Genomic DNA, 16,311 nt, shown 5'->3' with positions numbered 1-16,311 from the left:
TTCACTCTTGTTGCCCAGGCTGGAAAGCAATGGCACAATCTCCGCTCACCACAACCTCCACCTCCCAGGTTCAAGCAGATTCTCCTGCCTCAGCCTCCCGAGTAGCTGGGATTACAGGCATGTGCCACCATGCTCAGCTAATTTTTGTATTTTTAGTAGAGACGGGGTTTCTCCATGTTGGTCAGGCTGGTCTCGAACTCACAACCTCAGGTGATCTACCCACCTCAGCCACCCAAAGTGCTGGGATTACAGGTAAGAGCCACTGTGCTCGGCCTCTTAACCATTTTTAAGTGCACACAGGTCACTGGCATTAAGAACTTCTTATGTTACTATTACTAAATCCTCTAAGAAAAAAAAAAAGAAACAATAAAAAGAATACCCATATCATTGTGCAACCATCAGCACCATCATCTCCAGAACCTTCTCATCCTCCCAAACTGAAACTCTGCCCCCATGAAACACTCATTCCTCACTCCCGTCCCCAGCCCCCAGCACCTCCCTTCCTTCTGTCTGTCTCTGAATGTGATGACTCTAGGGACTTCCCAGGAGTAGGATCACACAGTCCCCTTTCGTGTCTGGCTTCTTTCACCGAGCGTGATTGCCTCAAGATGTGTCCATGCTGTGACCCGTGTCAAGACTTCCTTCCCTTTTCTTGTTTTTGAGATGGATCCTTGCCACAAAGTGGCCTGATCTCGGCTCACTTCAACCTCCACCTCCTGGGTTCAAGTGATTCTCATGCCTCAGCCTCCCAAGTAGCTGGGACTGCATGTGCCCACCACCATGCCTGGCTAATTTTTTTTTTTTTAGACAGAGTCTTTCTCTGTTGCCAGGCACCAGGCTGGAGTGCAGTGGCACGACCTCAGCTCACTACAACCTCCACCTCTCGGGTTCAAGCGATTCTCCTGCATCAGCCTCCTGAGTAGCTGGGACCACAGGCATGCGCCACCACACCCAGCCAATTTTTTTGTATTTTTTAGTAGAGGCGGGGTTTCACCATTTGGCCAGGCTGGGCTCGAACTCCTGACCTCAAATGATCCACCCATCTCGGCCTCCCAAAGTGCTGGGATTACAGGTGTGAGCCACCGTCCCCGGCCTCATCTTGTGTTTTATTGGAATAATATTTACCTCTAGAAACTATTTCTTTGAACGTTGTTTAAGGAGGCAGGGTCTGGCTCTGTCGCCCAGGCTGGAGCACAGCAGTGCGGTCACCACTCACTGCAGCCTCGAGCTCCCAGGCTCCAGCCATCCTCTTTCCTCAGCCTCCCAAGTGGCTGGGACCATAGGTGTGCATCACCAAGCCCGGCTTTTTTTTGGGGGGGGGGCGCGTGGGGACAGAGTCTCGCTGTGTCACTCAGGCTGGAGTGCAGTGTATGATCTCGGCTCACTGCAACCTCTGCCTCCCAGGTTCAAGCGATTCTTGTGTCTCAGTCTCTTGAGAAGCTGGGATCTTGCGCACTGCCACGTCTGGTTAATTCTTAAATTTTGTGAAACGCTTTGGGAGGCTAAGGCAAGAGAATCGCTTGAGCTCGGGAGTTTGGGACCAGCCTGGGCAACAAGTGAGACCCTCCCGCTCTGCCCGATCTGTACAGAAAATAAGAAATGAGCCAGGCATGGTGGGACATGCCTGTAGTCGCAGCTACTTGAGAGGCTGATGCAGGAAGATTGCCTGAGCCCAGGAGTTCAAGAATGCAAAGAGTTACCATCAGGCCAGTGTACTCCAGCCTGGGTGACCCAGTGAGACCCTGTTCCAAAAAGTAAAAAAAATAACAACAACAACAAAAACCTAGAAAACACAGAGCACTTGTTAGGTGCCAGGCACTGTCTTACATACTTAAATTAATTCATGTAATCTTCAGAACATCCCCAAGGGGTGAGTGCTCTTTTTCATTTTTTATTTATTTATTTATTTATTTATTTTTTGAGACAGAGTCTCGCTCAGGTACCAGGCTGGAGTGCAGTGGCGCAATCTCAGCTCACTGCAACCTCTACCTCCCAGGTTCAAGCAATTCTCCTGTCTCAGCCTCCCGAGTAGCTGGGATTACAGGTGTGTACCACCACGCCCACCTAATTTTTGTAATTTAGTAGAGACGGGGTTTCACTATGTTGGCCAGGATGGTCTCAATCTCTTGACCTCGTGGTCCACCCACCTTGGCCTCCTAAAGTGCTGGGATTACAGGCGTGAGCCACCGCGCCTGGCTTTATTTTTATTTTTTGAGACAGTGTCGCTCTGTCACCCAGGCTGGAGCGCAGTGGCATGATCTCGGCTCACTGCAACCTCAGCTTCCCAGGTTCAAGCGATTTTCCTGCCTCAGCCTCTCGAGTAGACTACAGGTGCCCACCAGCATGCCCGGCTAATTTTTGTATTTTTAGTAGAAATGGTGTTACACCATGTTGCCTAGCCTGGTCTCGAACTCCTGGCCTCAAGTGATCCGCTCTTGTCAGCCTCCCAAAGTGCTGGGATTACAGGCATGAGCCCCCGTGCCTGGCCTGGTGAGTTCTCTTAATAGGCCTCTTAACCAGACAGACAATCTGAGGAACAGAAAGGTAAAGTCATTTGCTTAAAGTCAGGGATCAGCGGAGCCTACACTAGCTTCTGCGCCATTAATTTTACTTATTTTGATAACACGGAACTGAACCCCAAACGTTTATTCCGGGGAGTCCAGGCCACTTCACAACCCACCCCGTCTACCTGGCCTCAGTTTACCCCCTCGATCCAGGGTTATCGGAGGCCTGTGCACCTCCCTCCAGCCCCGAGCCCATCTGCTTCTCTGCATGAAACTCAAGGAGCCTCTGCCAGCAGCCGCTCGGCGCCTGCCTTCCTGCGAGGACCTGGCCCCACCACCTGCTGGGCTGCGGCTGCCGGACACCTGGCCGCAGGGAGCCGCGAGGCTGCCGGGTGCGCACTGTGGCGTGCGGGCTTCTCCTGGACACCCGTGCACCCACATGTCTGCGCGCCCCTGGGGGTTGGAGGAGCTCCCACCTGCCAACCTGGGGACTTGCATGCACGCTGTGGGGGCCCGTTGTGGGGGAAGATGGGCCAGAATGCAGCAGCTCCCTCCAGGAGGCCCCTGGCTGTCACTCCAGCTCTGCAAACACGAGCCCACTGCGCAGATGTGGAAACTGAGGCTCGGGGATGGAAACGTCCTCGGGGACCCCCGAGTTCAGCTCCTTTTCCTGGGAGCTCTGTCCTCTGGCGGCCCCCTATGCCCCATGCCCGCTGGCCTCCCTTCCACCTTTCCGCCCTGCCCTGCGCCCCCCTCAACCGCCAGGTCTCCCTCTTTCTTTTCCCTTCACCCACGACCCTCTTGGGCAGCTGGTCCACTCCTGGGGCTCTCCGCGCCATTTGTCCCTGATGACGCCCACAGTCCTGACTCTAGCCAGGCCTCCCCCAGCTCCAGGACACAGCTGCCCCTCAGCGTCTCCAGGCACGGGGCTCATGAAGTCTCACCCTCAGCCACTCGGGGTGCCCGTCTTCCCCAGACCCACCCGCCACTGTAGCTGCTGTCACCCCGTCATGGGCCTGAATTTCCTCGGGGAACCCTCCCCACACCTGCTGTCCTCCAGGGCTGTGTGTCTGGGCTGTTCTTGGCCCCTGAGGCTTCAGTGGATGTTTTAGGATCTGCTTGTGAGTTTCAAGACAAACCACGGATAAAACAAAAACCCTAACGGGGTTCTCACTGGGGTGGCGCCGAGGCTACTGATGCGATCAGGGTGAACGGATGGCAGATGTACCCCCAAACACTGCTCCTGCATCCTGTCTCAGCTGATGGCTTAGGCCACACCTGGGGCTCCCCCTCCACACCCCATCCCACCAGCCTCACAGCCAGGGTTAGCCACTCCTGTGGCCTCTGCCTTCGAGTATATGCAGAACTGTCACCGATTCCCGTCCATACCCTGGCCACTGGCATCCCACCTGCCTGGCACAGCCCAGCACAGCCCAGCCCAGCCCAGTGCCCTCTGCCCTGGTCCCCGGGCTGTCCTCCCCGAACCAGCCACCAGAGGGCGCCTCTGAACACCGCAGTCAGATCTCCCTCCTCTGCCCTTAGTTCTCCATGGCTCCCACCAGCCTCTGAGTCAAAGCTGGTGTCTTCCCTGCAGCCCACAAGGCCCTGCACAATCTGCCTCATCCCCTGTCTACCCTCCCCTCCTCACTCTCTCTCACTCGGCTCCAGCCACACCAGCCTCCTTGTTGTTCCTCCAACAGGCCAGGCATGGTACTGCCCCAGGACCTTTGCACAGGCTGTGCCCTCTGCCAGGAACACTCTGCCCCTAGATACACACACAGCTCACTTCCTCACTTCAGGTCACCTAAGAGAGGCTCCCCACCCTGAACTTCCTGGAACCCAGACGCCTCTGCCTCCCCATGTTATGCTGTCCTCTCCTCCCCCATCACACTCAGGCCCCCTGTGCTGCTGCCGTGGGCATCACTGTCAGAAATGCAGAATCCCAGGCCCAGGCCCGCTCACCCAGGCCTGCACCTGAGCAAGATCTTGGAGGGACCCACGTGCACTGCAAAGTCTGAGAGGCGCAGCTTCACGCGTGGATTCCCCAAACAAAACAATCCCTGGAGCCGGGCGTGGTGGCTCAGCCTGTAATCCCAGCACCCTGGGAGGCAGAGGCGGGTGGATCACGAGGTTGGGAGTTCGAGACCAGCCTGGCCAACACGGTGAAACCTCGTCTCTACTGAAAACACAAAAATTAGCCGGGCGTGGTGGTGGGCACCTGTAATCCCAGCTACTTGGGAGGCCAAGGCAGGAGAATCACTTGAGCCAAGATCACGCCCTTGCACTCCGGCCTGGGCGACAGAGTGAGATTGTTTCAGGAAAAAAAAAAAAAAGACCCCAATGAACCAGGGTCATCATCTACAAGCCATCCTGCCCCGCCCTGCTCAACCCAATCTCAACAGCTGATTGGGGAAACTGAAGCCCAGGGAAACACTGGCAGCTGAAGAAGCCCCAGAAGAAGCGCTTTGGCTCCAGAAGCGCACAGCCCAGCTTCAAAGCCTGGCTCTGCCTCGGCTGTTTGACTGCAGACAGGCACTTCCCTTCTCTGGGCCTCAGTTTCCCCATTTGTACACTGTGGTGATTTAAAATCACTCTGGATCTCAATGTTCAAGGACACCTCCCACCCTGGGAATGACTGGAACCTCTCCTTGCCCTCAGCTACCACTGCGAATTTCTAGCCCCTCCCTCCAGACCTTGGCTCAGACTGTCCCCTCTGTGGGGGGGCCTTTGTGGCCTTCTCAAGGCCCAGCTGCCCTCCCAACCCCCCAGACATAGTAACCTCACTCTGTCCTCAAAGCCCTACAGCTGACTCCTGCTCACCAGTCAAGGACATGCATGTGTGTCCCCTCCTCCAGGAAGCCTTCTCTGACTGCCCTGGCTGGGCCTCAGTTTCCCTGGGCTCCCCCAGCCACAACCACCCCCAACACATCTTCACTCAACCGCCAACCTGGCAGCAACTGTGCCCAGCTCTGCCTCCCTGTACCCCAAATTGGAAGTCATCCACTTACTCATCAGATTAGTAAATATTGGGCACCACCTGTATACCAGACAGCTGTGCTCCAGGCATGGGGACACAGCCGTGACTGAGACAGCTACAAAGCCCTGTCCTTATGGGGCTCCCGGTCCTGTGGGGAGACAGGGTACACCACACACACTACCCAATATTGACACTCGATAGCCTTCTGACAATAATGAGCATGACCATGAGAACATGAGGAATGACTACAGGAGAGGAGACTTGAGCTGAGGCCTGAGGGGCGAGGGGGAGACCCCGGGACAAGGTGGGGAAGGTGCTCCAGGGAGAGGGAACCTCAGAGGAAAAAGCATGGACACTGGAACCACTCGAGGAAGAGACAGAAGGTCCAGGTGGATGGAGGGGCTGGCATGTCACAGAAGGGACTCCTGGGGCTCCCCGGTTCAGTGAGACACTCGGCCTCGTTTCTTGTTTGTTTTTAAGCGCAGGGTCTTGCTCTGCCGCCCAGGCTGAGGACAGTGGTGCCGTCACGGCTCACTGCAGCCTCAACCTCCCTGGCTCAAGCAATCCTCCTGTCTCAGCCTCCTGAGTAAGCTGGGACCACAGATGTGCGTCACCACGCCCGGCTCACTTCTGTACTTTTTGTAGAGACGGGGTTTTGCTATGTTGGCCAGGCTGGTCTCGAACTCTTGGCCTCAAGTGATTCAGCCACCTCGGCCTCCCAAACTGCTGAGATTATAGGCATGAACCACAGTGCCCTGCCAGCCTCATATTTTTTCTTGTCCATAAAATAATGACACTGGCTCAGGGCCTGGCACACAGGCATTCACTTTAGGTTAAATGACGTTGCTGGACTTGCTGTGTGACCTTAGGCCAGCTACACGCCCTCTCTGGGCCTCTCTGTTCCAAAATAAAAGACAGTGATCCCGGGCAGGCTTGGAGCCTCCGTTTCTCCATCTGCCACAGCACAAGGGACGGGGGTGGGGTGTCTCTCTGCAGTTCCATACAAGGAGCTCCCGATCTGCCCAGCCGCCCCAGGATTCCGGCTCCGGGGCCAGTGTCCCCAGGGGGATCTAGTAACCCGGCCCCTGCAGCCCGGCCCCAGTGCCGTCCAGGTCTGGTTACGGGCTCTGCTTACAGCTGCCCCTCCAGCTGCCTCGGTCGCCCCCATCGCAGCCCAGCCGGGCTCTGGGGCTGTCCAGGAACTTGGCAGGAAGGTCGGAGGAAGTCCCTGGGGTCCAGGCATGAGGGGCGGGGGCAGAAGAGAGAGGCCCCGTGCCCTGCTCCTACTGGATGTCGGTTAGCTGATCCCTGCCCAGCCTGGGAGTCGGCTTGTGAGCCTCCCCTCCCCTTGGTTTTTTTCTGAGGCAGAGTCTCGGTGCATCGCCAGGCTGGAGCGCAGTGGCGCGATCTCGGCTCGCTGCAACCTCCACCTTCCAGGTCCAAGCGATTCTCCTGCCTCGGCCTCCCGAGTAGCTGGGACTACAGGCATGCGCCACCACGCCCGGCTAAGTTTTGTATTTTTAATACAGATGGGGTTTCATCATGTTGGCCAGGCTGGTCTCCAACTCCTGACCTCAGGTGATCCTCCCACCTCGGCCTCCGGAGATGCTGGGATTACAGGCGTGAACCACCGCGCCCAGCCTCCCCTCCACTATGGCCCTTCCTTCCTGAGTCCTCAGCTTTCAGAGCCTCAGTTTCCTCATCAGTGAAACAATCATGACAGCCATCCACGTCAGCTTCTCACGAGAGGTAAATGAGTGACGCATGATGGGTGCTTAATTAACTGCGGCTGCTGAGCCGACGTGGGTACAATCCTCCCGTCTCTGAGCTTGTTTCCTCCTCTGAAAAATGAGGATGAGAATACTGGCTCTACAGGGGTGGGGGTCCGTCTCAGTTACTGCTGTGACCCCAGTGCCCAGCATGGGGCCTGGCACACAACAGGTGCTCAACAAATGACAGCTGAACAAACGTCCCAGGAAGAGCCCTCCCCCCCATAAAATAGTTGCAAGGAGGCGGAGGCCAGGTGCGGTGGCTCACACCTGTGATCCCAGCACTTTGGGAGGCCGAGGCGGGCGGACCACCTGAGGTCAGGAGTTCGAGACCAGCCTGGCCAACATGGTGAAACCCCGTCTCTACTAAAAATACAATAGTTAGCCCGGTGTGGTGGCGGGCACCTGTAATCCCAACTACTCGGGAGGCTGAGGCAGGAGAATCGCTTGAACCTGGGAGGCGGAGGTTGCGGTGAGCTGAGACGGCGCCACTGCACTCCAGCCTGGGTGACAGAGCAAGACTCGGACTCATTTAAATAAATAAATAAATAAAATAGTTGCAAGGATATGTTCATTCCAGACTTCTTTAAACACCTACTATGCACTAATATGGGTGGAGTCTCAGCCATGCTTGCTAGGGGTCATGCGTGTCCGGGGCTTGGCACGGAGCCGGGCATGCGGGAGCCACTCAATTAATGCTGAGTATCTCTTTTGCAGAGGATGGGACTCAGGACATTCAAGCCGCCTTCCACATTCAACTCACAGCAGGCCAGGAGAGCGGGGATTCAAGATTGGATTTAGGAAGACTGCACCTACCATGTGCCATGCTTTTCCCACATACGAACTCACTTCCTGCCCGCATCAACCCTCGGAGACCAGCACCCTCATCCCCATTTGCAGATGGAAAAACTGACGTGCAGAGAGGTTAAGCCACTTTGCTGAGGTCACATAGCACATTAGGGTGCCATGGATGCAAAGGTGATCTTGCTTCTGGCTTTTTGTTTTGTTTGAGACAGGGTCTCACTCTGTCACCTGGCGTGAAGTGGTGCGATCTCGGCTCACTGCAACCTCCACCTCCCAGTCTCAAGTGATCCTCCTGACTCAGCCTTCCGAGGAGCTGGGACTACAGGTGTGCACCACCACACCCAGCTAATTTTTTTGTAGAGAGGGGATATGATGCCCAGGCTGGTCTTGAACTCTTGGGCTCAAGCAATCCTCCTGCCTCAGCCTCCTGAAGTGTTGGGATCACAGGGGTGAGCCGCTGTGTGCGGCTGCGTCTTGCTGACATTTACCAAGCGCTCACAATGTGCTACTTGCCCATGATGGGGGCCACACCCTAAATTTTTTTTTTTTTTTTTTTGAGACGGAGTTTCGCTTTTTTGTTACCCAGGCTGGAGTGCAATGGCACTATCTCGGCTCACCACAACCTCCGCCTCCCGGGTTCAGGCAATTCTCCTGCCTCAGCCTCCTGAGTAGCTGGGATTACAGGCACGCGCCACCATGCCCAGCTAATTTTTTGTATTTTTAGTAGAGACGGGGTTTCACCATGTTGACCAGGATGGTCTCGATCTCTTGACCTCGTGATCCACCTGCCTCGGCCTCCCAAAGTGCTGGGATTACAGGCTTGAGCCACCGCGCCCGGCTCCTAAATTTTTTTTTTGAGACGGAGTCTCGCTCTGTTGCCCAGGCTGGAATGCAATGGCACGATCTCGGCTCACTGCAACCTCCGCCTCGCAGGTTCAAGCGATTCTCCTGACTCAGCCTCCCGAGTAGCTGGGATTACAGGCACCCGCCACCATGCCTGGCTAATTTTTGTATTTTTAGTAGAGACAGGGTTTCACCATGTTGGCCAGGCTGGTCTCGAACTCCTGACCTCAAGTGATCCACCCGCCTCAGCCTCCAAAAGTGCTGGGATTACAGGCGTGAGCCACCGAGCCCAGCCAGCCGAAATACTTCACAGATAATCAAGCACAGACCCAGAGAGAGGCTGTCCCTGTCCTCAGGTCACTCGTGAAGCCAGGGTGCGGGAGTCCAGGCAGAACTTCCACTGGGGACATGGATGCGTCTCGGGGGCTTCTGGCCCAGGCGGAGAGGGGGCTCCTGGGTAATTAATTTTAATCACTGTTTTGAAATTGGGCCACCAGGAGGCAAGTCGGAAACAGCAACTCGTAATTAGGAATGGGTGGGGGGGTTTGGGAGTAAGATTCAGAGGAAATTAAAGTGTCATTTATACCCAGCGGGTAATTAAGGGGCCGGGAGGGGCGGTGGCTTGAGGGAGCTGGGGATCCGAGGGAGCTGGGGATCCGAGGGAATCTAGGCTGGGGCGGCAGCACCCGGAGATTTCAAAGCAGTTTGGGGATGGACAGGTCCTGCTTTTCAAAGTCAATTTGGAGGAAGTCCAGGGGGGTGGGTCCTGTGCCTGGGACCCAGTTGTGGGGTTCAGAGAGGTGGGAATAAGGCTCTGTGGTAGGGGCTCCACTTAGGGAGGACGAAGAAAGATGGCCCCTGCCCTTGGAGGCCTGATCTCGGGATAGAAAATGAGGAGCCTTCCCCTCCAACTTGGGGTTCTGGGCGCCCTTCCCCCCATTGCTGAACTCCTCCCAGAATTCCTCCTGTCACTGCCCCTCCCCACAAGCCGGGGGTCCCCAAGTGGCCAGGACCAGTATGAGAGGCTGGAGGGGGCCCCTGCTGAGGGATGTGGTACAGAATGGGGGTGGGGGGTCCCAGGGAGTGCCAAGTGCTGCTGGGAACGGAAGACCTGGCGAATGAACTTGAAGAAGACAAAGGCGGGAAATAGGTCCCAGGGGAAAGGCCCCCGGGGTCAGAGTGGACCACAAGTCCTGGTGAGTCAGGGCTCAGGAATGGTGGAGGGGCCGGCAGAGTGACGTGGGCGCTGGGGGATGGGGCTTGAGAACTGTCAAGACTGAAGAACAGTGTTGGAGGGGAAGGGGCCCCGGGGTTGCTGGGTCGCCTCGGAGAACCTGTCACCCCCATCTGTCCCTCATTTCTCCCCAGAGCCTGAGGCTCCAACCTTCACAGAGAGACAGCAGCAAACACTTACAAGGCGCCTACCCCATGTTCCCAGCCCTGTCCCTCACTCAGCCCGGCAGCGTAGGTGAGAGGGGCTCTTCTGACCATTCCATAGGTGAGAAGACTCGGGGCCAGGGTGGGCAAGGTATGGGCCCAAGGTGGCACAGCCTGGAAATGGTCAAGCTGGGATGTGAACCCAGGCCCAGGGGTCCAGACGCTGCGCCCTTCACCACAGCGTTGCCCTGCCCCAGAGAAAGGGGCCTTCGGCCTCTTCACGTCCATCTCGGCAAGTTCTGCGGAGACTCCAAAAATCTGTCCCCATCCACCCACTTTGTCCCCTTCTGTTACCCTCACCTGGCCGGCACCCATCAACCATCACCAGCATCTGGTCCTCAGTTCCAGCCTCATCCCTTGGCTGTCCTCCCCAAAGCTGCCACCAGAGGGAACCAAGAGTCAGGTCCGGTCCCTCCTCTGCCCCCAGTCCTCCATGGCTCCCACCTCCCTGGGGGTCAAAACCCAAGGCCTCACCGCAGCCCACAAGGCCCTGCATGGCCTGCCCTGTCCCCTCCTTGTCCTCCCCTCCTCCCTCTCTCCTCTCCTCACTCTGCTCCAGCCACTCCGGCCTCCTTGCTGTCCCTGCAACATGCCAGGCATGATCCTGCCACAGGGCCTTTGCATGGGCCGTGCCCTCTGCCTGGAGCGCTGCCTCCCAAGGTCTCTGCATGACCATCTCCTTCTCATCTTCCAGGTCTCAGCTCAAATGTCGCCTCCTCAGAGACACCCTCCATGACAACCTCAGTGAACACAGCCCTGCTGGATAACTGTTCTCAGCCACTTCCTGGATAACTGTCTTCAGGGCACTGACTATACGTGATTTACCTTGTTCCCTTCTCTAATTAGTGCCCCCCCCACCCAGCTGGGAATTTGACAAGGGCAGAATGCAGTGTGCCTTGGTCATTGCTGGGTCCATGGCACTGGCACATAATAGGTGCTCACTAAACATCAGTCCACTCGTCAAATGTGAACAGTGCTCTCACAGCTCCAAATGCGATCGTGGCCAGAACCCCTACGTTTCTGCTTTGCCAAGCTGTCCCTTTTTCTGGAGTTTCTGACTATATTTGGCACTCTGCCCGAATCCTCCTGTTTAAATGGCCAACCCTAAGGAAGGCAGAATAGCAACCCCTGTTTTACAGATGGGGAAACTGAGGCTCAGAGAGGGGGAATGAATAAATGAGAGAAGAGACTGATTTAATCTCAAGTCAGTCTGATCCAAATGCTCCGGCGGCCTCTAAGGCCGAGAATTCAGAAGGGCTACTTCAGCCTCCCCGGGGGGAAGTCCGTGGGCTTCAGGGAAGGGAGGTTCTTCTGCAACCATCAGAAAACATGTGGCCGCTCTGGTGAACTCCTACATATCCATCCTGTCCCTAGCTACAATGCCCCTTCCTGCTACATCTTCCCTGATCCATGAAGCAGAGTACAGCTTTCCCCAGCCCCAGTGGATCCCTCTGCCCTAGCCCTGAACCCACATAGCACAGGGGGCAATGCCTGCCCCTTTTTCTCTTCCCCTAGCCTGGAAGCCCCTCCAACTAGATAACAGAGTTAAGTTTACCTCTCTGGGGGATCCCAGCATCCCCCAGCACAGGGCACAGCACATGGGGGCCAGTGGCTACATTTGTTGACTGACTGACTGACCTGATTGCCTGGAACCAGGGCCACCTGAGAACCCACACTCCTCTGCTGGGCTCTTGTATTCGGGAAGTTCTCTCCTAGGTCAGCCCTTGGAAGGCTGGCTTAGGCCAAGGTGCATTCTGGGAAATGTAGTCTAGAGTGGGCCTTACCTCCCAGTGGGGTCCTGGGGTGGCCACCTTTGGACACTGGGGCCAGATGGAGAAGTGGCATTGGGGTGGCAAGTAGTGGGGCCCCATGTCCGTGCCAAAGAGCCCTAAGGGTGGTCCCCAACCTCCCAAGTCACTTACTTTCTTTTTCTTTTCTTTTTGTTTTTTTGAGATGGAGTCTTACTCTGTACCCCCGGCTGGAGTGCAATGGCACGATCTCGGCTCACTGCAACCTCCGCCTCCTGGGTTCAAGCGATTCTCCTGCCTCAGCCTTCTGAGTAGCTGGAATTACAGGCGCACGCTACCACGCCCAGCTCATTTTCATATGTTTAGTAGAGACGGGGTTTCGCCATGTTGGCCAGGCGGATCGCGAACTCCTGGCCTTAAGTGATCCTCCTGCCTCCGCCTCCCAAATTACAGGTGTCAGCCACCTTGCCCGGCCCCAAGTCACTTTCTTACTTGTCCTAATGTGTGCCACTTCATCTGGATGTCCCTGGAGGAGAGGTGAGGAAGCACTGTGATAATGAAAGACAACTGTGTGGTTTAAGGTCTGGGTTCCTCTGGCCACCCACCCGACCCCAGCACCACCGTTCATGATGGTCAGGGCGTCTAAGATGAACAGTCTGTTCTGGGATAATTCAGCCAGAGGACATGGGGCTGGTGGCTGTGGCCTGAGTCTTGGGCTGCTTTGAGCCTCAGTTTCCCCACTGCTGCTACATGAAGACAGGGAGGGGAGTAAACGCACCACCATGGCCAAGACAAGGCCACAGCCCAACCGAACCCCAGCTGAGACCCCGCAGCCCCATAAACACCTGAGAATCTCAGGACCCTGACCTCTTAAACACGACAGCGGTTCAGAAAACCCACAGTACCTGGAAATTGAAAAAAAAAAATCCAGAAGGTCACTTGGGCCTGACCAGTATCAAGATTATTTCTCCAGGATTCTGGAAAGATTGCCGTCCAACCCTGCTGGCCTGCCTCCCAGGAGGGGCGGCTCACCACTCCTTCCAGCAGCGTACCTGGTTTCCAGGAGCCTGTCACTCTTAGTTATCATTCCTCGAGATCAGAAACGTGACCGATGCACCCCCCCACACACACACTCTATAACCTTCCATGGCTCCCTATTGCCCTTGGGATAAAGTTAGTTCCCTGGCTTGGCATTCAAGGCTACTACCTACCTTCCAGTCCTCTTAAATAGTCCAGCCACTCAGGGCTCCTCTGACATACCCTGCCACGATGATCCTTGCTGTCCCCTCTGCCTGCAATGCCTGTCCCCTTCTCCTGGCAGAATCCCTCTCATCCTTCAAGCCCCGTGCCGGCACTCCCTCCTCGGGGCAGCCTTCCCTGCTCCAACCTGTCCTGACCACTTCCCTGGAAGTTTGTCCCTCCAGTATCTCCCTTTCTGGGCCCACATGACAGGGCCACGCCCAGGGTCAGCTCGGGACACCTTCCTTCCCGGGAGACGGGCGGTGACAGGTGACATCCTTCAGCCCCCGGGGACCCAGCTCACCTGTCCCGCAGGCTGACGTCATGGTCACCTTTCCAAGGGCAGTTTGATTCCTATCATCTAGGCCCAGCCCTGATAACCCCAGCAAAGTCCAGCGGCGAGCCCGGCGTGGCCACTGCAGAGGTGACACCACGTTTCCAGCCCCTTCTATGCCCCTCGGACAGAGGCGAGGACTGAGGTCTCAGGGGGAAAGGACCCTCCTGGGGGGACTCGATACCTAGGCTTGGAGACAACTCACCACCACGCACAGGAGGCGAGAGGGACCCTAAGATCCTGTGCGGGGCTTAGCCCTAGTGGAGTCTGGTCGGGGAACCAGGGGCAAAATGGGGCCAGTACAGATGAAGACAGTTTCAGGTGACCCCTCCCTGCCTCACCTCCCTCCACTCCAGTCCAAAATCAAAGAGCATCTCTTCGGAAGAGGGAAGCCCAGAGAACACGAGGCCACACAGCCAGGTCTCCTGTCAAAGCTCCAGGTCTGAATCCTGTACAGCCCAGAGTCAAGGGGAAGAAGGGAGGAACGGGGCTTTGGGGCAGCCCTTGGCGAGCAGCTGGGATGCAGGACGGCTCTTGGGTTTCAGCGGCCTCCTTGGGCCTCAGTTTCCCCACGTGCTCTTGGGAGTGGGCTGGTTCAGAGCAGACCAGAGGCTGATGCCAGGCTGCCCACATACCCAATGCCCGAGGCGTCTCTGTGTGGATGGCAGTGACTCCCAGGCAACTTCCCCGAGAGTTTAAGACCCCCTTCCAGGTGGGTCCCGCCTCAGCCTTGGCCCCAGCCACCCCCCACCGCCACAGCCTGGACTCTCCCTAAGTGGAGTTTAAAGCGATGGTGCGGGCAGATCCTGAAAACCCGCCCCTGAGAAAACCGGTCTCCTGGGATGTGGGAGAGGGCTTGGGAGCAAAGGCCCTGAGTTTTGATTTTGGACAGGGAATTCGGACCTTCTGACAAGCTGAAGAAATGCAGAAAAACAGAAACGCAGTTTTGTAAATGGGGCAGGGACCCCTTCGGTCACCACAGCCAGGAGTTCCTCCTCCCTCCGTAAACCCAAACCCAGGCCCCCATGGCCTCAGCGCACCCCAGTCACTCCAAGCCCCAGTTCCGCTGCAGTCTGGGGGTCAAAGATGACAGCCTCAGGTAGAGGATGTCAAAGACCTCCGCAAGAGAGGGCCACACGGGGGCGGGGAGCGAGGATCTGAGAATCCCTCCCCCAACCCAGGACTCCCTGCAAAGGCTCCTGGCTCCAGCATTAACCCGGCCGGGGCAGAGGTGGAGGATCACGACAGTAGCGCCCCCTCTGGGAGGTGCCCCAAACTCGGGGGGCGCCCGGAGGCGGAGAGCGGGGGGGGGGCACGTGACCCCCGCCCCGGGGACCAATCAGTGCCCGCGGGAGGGGGCCACACTCGGCGCCCCCCACCCATCCCGGCGCGCTTCGAGAGAGACGTTTTCTTTGTCCTTTTGTCAGCTCTTGGGGGGCCCCGAGCCCCCAGACCCCCACTGCAGCGGGGGGGATCCGGGCCGGCCAGCCCTCCCCCGCAACACCACTGCGACCCCTGCCCCGCGGCCTGGACCCCAGCTCGTCCTGCTTGGGCTGGACAGGAGGCCGGAGAGGACTCGGGCGCCCAAGGTGCGGCGGCCGGACGCGAAGTGGGGCGGAGGGGCCTCTCGGTGCCGGGACCCCCACAGCAGCCCTGGGTCGCCTCGACTTGGCTCTCAGTTCCCCGCCCCCCAACGCCACCCCTCACCCCGGAACAACAGGCCCCCTGCCTGCCCCGAACCCCCCACCCGGGCCCCAATCCAGCTCCCCAGCGGGCGCAGCCGCGAGCCTCAGTATTGTGTCTCCTCCGGGCCCCCCCAGGACAAAATCTCCACCCGCTGCGGAGCCGACAGAACCCCCAACCTAGCTGCACAGCCCCCAGTCAACAATCCCAGTCCCCCAGTTGCGGTGCCATTAGACACCCCCATAATGGAGCCTCCGGGAGCGCCCCAGGCCAAAATCCAGCCCCTCCAAAGCGATGCCACCGGACCCCCACCGGACCCCTCCCTACGGCCAGCGACCCCCTCTCCAATCTGGTCCCCTCCCCAGTTGCGTGGCTGAGAGATTCACCCCCCCACCCGCGTTCTAGCGCTCCCCAAACCCCCTCCCCGGCCCCAAATCCGTCTCCTCCCAGTGGCAGGGCCCGCAGGCCCCCCAATCCTAGCGCCTGACCCGGCCACCCCAGCCAGCCGTTCGGTCCCCCAGCTGCGTGCTGACGGACGCCCCCATCCCCGCGCCTCCCCCAGCCCCCTCCGCAGACGCCCCGGGGCGCTTACCTCGGAGCCGCGGCCGCTGCGAGTGCGCGGGCGGGAGGCGCGAGGGCGGGAGGGCGCGGGCTGGGGGGGTCCGTGCGCGCACCTGTCCCGGCCGGGCCGTTCAGCCCGGCATCCCCGGCTGGGGAGGGGGCTGGGGGCGCGCGCTCTCCCCGCCCCCGGGCCCGCGGCGCTGCGCTGGGGGAGGGGGCTCAGCCCCGGCCCCCCGCGGGCTGGCGTCGGCTCCGGGGGGGGCGCTGCGCGGCGGCCGGACCGGGGGCGCGCCGCGGCCGCATCTCCTCCGCCCGCCGCGGCCGCCGCTGCTGCGACTCGCGGCTCTGCCACCTCCGCCCCCCCCTTTCCAGCAACCCCCCCACCTCCCCAAAGCTGGGCTGGAGCCGCGCA

The 16,311-nt window shown here is 58.3% G+C and overlaps 1 protein-coding gene across 1 annotated transcript in view; it reads right to left on the bottom strand.

The window, feature by feature from the left end:
- Positions 1-15,980, bottom strand: part of SEMA6B (semaphorin 6B) — a 38,517-nt gene extending 22,537 nt beyond the window's left edge. Inside the window, exon 1 of the mRNA XM_017528405.2 lies at positions 15,931-15,980. The gene's annotated coding sequence lies outside the window, so the exon portion shown is untranslated. The remainder of the gene's footprint in view (positions 1-15,930) is intronic.
- Positions 15,981-16,311: the final 331 nt, after the last annotated feature.

This window comes from Cebus imitator, unplaced genomic scaffold, assembly GCF_001604975.1.
Source record: "Cebus imitator isolate Cc_AM_T3 unplaced genomic scaffold, Cebus_imitator-1.0 Scaffold53, whole genome shotgun sequence".
NCBI classification, from domain to species: domain Eukaryota; kingdom Metazoa; phylum Chordata; class Mammalia; order Primates; family Cebidae; genus Cebus; species Cebus imitator.
Note: the sequence above shows the minus strand (reverse complement) of the source record. Positions and strands in the feature narration are given on the sequence as shown.